The sequence below is a fragment of the Oncorhynchus gorbuscha genome, unplaced genomic scaffold (genome assembly GCF_021184085.1).
Source record: "Oncorhynchus gorbuscha isolate QuinsamMale2020 ecotype Even-year unplaced genomic scaffold, OgorEven_v1.0 Un_scaffold_1613, whole genome shotgun sequence".
Taxonomy (NCBI): domain Eukaryota; kingdom Metazoa; phylum Chordata; class Actinopteri; order Salmoniformes; family Salmonidae; genus Oncorhynchus; species Oncorhynchus gorbuscha.
The window spans coordinates 67,299-72,105 of record NW_025746342.1 but is presented as its reverse complement, the minus strand read 5'-3'; positions in this window follow the sequence as shown (position 1 = coordinate 72,105).

The following is a 4,807-nucleotide window of genomic DNA, read 5'->3' as shown; positions in this document are numbered from 1 at the left end:
ACCGTACCCCATTCTCTGACCCCGTACCTCTCCCCCATTCTATGACCCCGCACCGCACCCCTTCCCCTTATCTGACCCCGTACCGTACCACTTCCCCATTCTCTGACCCCGTACCGTACCCCATTCTCTGACCCCGTACCTTCCCCATTCTCTGACCCTTCCCCATTCTCTGACCCCGTACCGTACCCCCTTCCCCATTCTCTGACCCCGTACCATGACCCCATTATCTGACCCCCGTACCGTACCCCATTCTCTGACCCCGCACCGTACCCCATTCTCTGACCCCGCACCGTACCCCATTCTCTGACACCACTCCCATTCCGTCTGACCCCTTCCCCATTCTCTGACCCCGCACCTTCCCATTATCTGACCCCGTACCGTACCCCATTCTCTGACCCCGTACCGTACCCCATTCTCTGACCCCGCACCGTACCTCTCCCCTATTCTCTGACCCCCGTACCGTCCCTGACCCCGCGATTCCCCCCTCCCCCATTCTCTGACCCCGTACCGTACCCCCATTCTCTGACCCCGTACCGTATTCCTCTACCGCCCCTATTCTCTGACCCCGCACCGTACCCCATTCTCTGACCCCGTACCGTACCCCATTCTCTGACCCCATTCTCTGACCCCTACCCCCCATCTCTACCCCCTCCCCCCACACGTGTGTAAACGTGACTCTTGACAGTACAGACCTCTCCTCTCCCTCTCCTTTTCTCCCAAAAACAGGAGTGTTTTTCTGGATTAGAGAAGGCATGATTAGAGATTCAGCCTGCTTCCCAAATGGTACACTATTCCCTACTAGGGCCCTTGGTCACAAGTAGTGGACTACTGTATAAAGATAGTAGGGAGCCATTTGTTATGCACACTTGGGTGCAGATGTGTGTTGTGTTTGTGAATGGTAATTGACTAGTGAGAAGAGGTTGAGCTATGAGTGTTCTCTTCTCCTGACTCCTTAAGACACATAGGAGCCATCCTTCAGACACAGAGACAGAGGAGCCATCCTTCAGACACAGAGACATAGGAGCCATCCTTCAGACACAGAGACAGAGGAGCCATCCTTCAGACACAGAGACAGAGGAGCCATCCTTCAGACACAGAGACAGAGACATAGGAGCCATCCTTCAGACACAGAGACAGGGGAGCCATCCTTCAGACACAGAGACATAGGAGCCATCCTTCAGACACAGAGGAGCCATCCTTCAGACACAGAGACATAGGAGCCATCCTTCAGACACAGAGACATAGGAGCCATCCTTCAGACACAGAGACAGAGGAGCCATCCTTCAGACACAGAGACAGAGACAGAGGAGCCATCCTTCAGACACAGAGACAGAGGAGCCATCCTTCAGACACAGAGACAGAGACAGAGGAGCCATCCTTCAGACACAGAGACAGAGGAGCCATCCTTCAGACACAGAGACAGAGACAGAGGAGCCATCCTTCAGACACAGACACAGAGACAGAGGAGCCATCCTTCAGACACAGAGACATAGGAGCCATCCTTCAGACACAGAGACAGAGGAGCCATCCTTCAGACACAGAGACAGAGGAGCCATCCTTCAGACACAGAGACAGAGACATAGGAGCCATCCTTCAGACACAGAGACAGAGGAGCCATCCTTCAGACACAGAGACAGAGGAGCCATCCTTCAGACACAGAGACAGAGGAGCCATCCTTCAGACACAGAGACATAGGAGCCATCCTTCAGACACAGAGACAGAGGAGCCATCCTTCAGACACAGAGACATAGGAGCCATCCTTCAGACACAGAGACATAGGAGCCATCCTTCAGACACAGAGACAGAGGAGCCATCCTTCAGACACAGAGACAGAGGAGCCATCCTTCAGACACAGAGACAGAGACAGAGGAGCCATCCTTCAGACACAGAGACAGAGACATAGGAGCCATCCTTCAGACACAGAGACAGGGGAGCCATCCTTCAGACACAGAGACAGAGACATAGGAGCCATCCTTCAGACACAGAGACAGAGACATAGGAGCCATCCTTCAGACACAGAGACAGAGGAGCCATCCTTCAGACACAGAGACAGCAGGAGCCATCCTTCAGACACACAGAGGAGCCATCCTTCAGACACAGAGACAGATAGGAGCCATCCTTCAGACACAGAGACAGAGGAGCCATCCTTCAGACACAGAGACAGAGACAGAGGAGCCATCCTTCAGACACAGAGACAGAGGAGCATCCTTAGGAGCCATCCTTCAGACACAGAGACAGAGGAGCCATCCTTCAGACACAGAGACAGAGACAGAGGAGCCATCCTTCAGACACAGAGACATAGGAGCCATCCTTCAGACACAGAGACAGAGGAGCCATCCTTCAGACACAGAGACAGAGACATAGGAGCCATCCTTCAGACACAGAGACAGAGAGGAGCCATCCTTCAGACACAGAGACAGAGGAGCCATCCTTCAGACACAGAGACACAGAGACAGAGGAGCCATCCTTCAGACACAGAGACAGAGGAGCCATCCTTCAGACACAGAGACAGAGGAGCCATCCTTCAGACACAGAGACAGAGACATAGGAGCCATCCTTCAGACACAGAGACAGAGGAGCCATCCTTCAGACACAGAGACAGAGGAGCCATCCTTCAGACACAGAGACAGAGGCATAGGAGCCATCCTTCAGACACAGAGATCCTTCAGACACAGAGGAGCCATCCTTCAGACACAGAGACAGAGGAGCCATCCTTCAGACACAGAGACAGAGGCATAGGAGCCATCCTTCAGACACAGAGACAGAGACAGAGGAGCCATCCTTCAGACACAGAGACAGCCATCCTTCAGACACAGAGACAGAGCCATCCTTCAGACACAGAGACAGAGGAGCCATCCTTCAGACACAGAGACAGAGGAGCCATCCTTCAGACACAGAGACAGAGACATAGGAGCCATCCTTCAGACACAGAGACAGAGGAGCCATCCTTCAGACACAGAGACAGAGGAGCCATCCTTCAGACACAGAGACAGAGACATAGGAGCCATCCTTCAGACACAGAGACAGAGGAGCCATCCTTCAGACACAGAGACAGAGACAGAGGAGCCATCCTTCAGACACAGAGACAGACAGAGACAGAGGAGCCATCCTTCAGACACAGAGACATAGGAGCCATCCTTCAGACACAGAGACAGACATAGACATCCTTAGGAGCCATCCTTCAGACACAGAGACAGAGACAGAGGAGCCATCCTTCAGACACAGAGACAGAGAGCCATCCTTCAGACACAGACATAGGAGCCATCCTTCAGACACAGAGAGGAGCCATCCTTCAGACACAGAGAGAGGAGCCATCCTTCAGACACAGAGACAGAGGCATAGGAGCCATCCTTCAGACACAGAGACAGAGGAGCCATCCTTCAGACACAGAGACAGAGACAGAGGAGCCATCCTTCAGACACAGAGACATAGGAGCCATCCTTCAGACACAGAGACAGAGGAGCCATCCTTCAGACACAGAGACAGAGACATAGGAGCCATCCTTCAGACACAGAGACAGAGAGCCATAGGAGCCATCCTTCAGACACAGAGAGACAGAGGAGCCATCCTTCAGACACACAGAGACAGAGACAGAGGAGCCATCCTTCAGACACAGAGACAGAGGAGCCATCCTTCAGACACAGAGACAGAGGAGCCATCCTTCAGACACAGAGACAGAGACATAGGAGCCATCCTTCAGACACAGAGACAGAGGAGCCATCCTTCAGACACAGAGACAGAGGAGGAGCCATCCTTCAGACACAGAGACAGAGGAGCCATCCTTAGGAGCCATCCTTCAGACACAGAGACAGAGGAGCCATCCTTCAGACACAGAGACAGAGGAGCCATCCTTCAGACACAGAGACAGAGAGCCATCCTTCAGACACAGAGACAGAGGAGCCATCCTTCAGACACAGACAGACAGAGGAGCCATCCTTCAGACACAGAGACAGAGACACAGAGGAGCCATCCTTCAGACACAGAGACAGACATAGGAGCCATCCTTCAGACACAGAGACAGAGAGCCATCCTTCAGAGAGACAGAGCCATCCTTCAGACACAGAGACAGAGACAGAGGAGCCATCCTTCAGACACACAGAGACAGAGGAGCCATCCTTCAGACACAGAGACAGAGGAGCCATCCTTCAGACACAGAGACAGAGGAGCCATCCTTCAGACACAGAGACAGAGACAGAGGAGCCATCCTTCAGACACAGAGACAGAGACAGAGGAGCCATCCTTCAGACACAGAGACATAGGAGCCATCCTTCAGACACAGAGACATAGACATAGGAGCCATCCTTCAGACAGAGACAGAGGAGCCATCCTTCAGACACAGAGACAGAGGAGCCATCCTTCAGACACAGAGACAGAGGAGCCATCCTTCAGACACAGAGACAGAGGAGCCATCCTTCAGACACAGAGACAGAGGAGCCATCCTTCAGACACACAGAGACAGAGGAGCCATCCTTCAGACACAGAGACAGAGGAGCCATCCTTCAGACACAGAGACAGAGGAGCCATCCTTCAGACACAGAGACAGAGCCACAGAGACAGAGACAGAGGAGCCATCCTTCAGACACAGAGACAGAGGAGCCATCCTTCAGACACAGGAGACAGAGGAGCCATCCTTCAGACACAGAGACAGAGACATAGGAGCCATCCTTCAGACACAGACACAGAGGAGACAGAGGAGCCATCCTTCAGACACAGAGACAGACATAGGAGCCATCCTTCAGACACAGAGACAGAGGAGCCATCCTTCAGACAGAGACAGAGACATAGGAGAGACAGAGACAGAGGACAG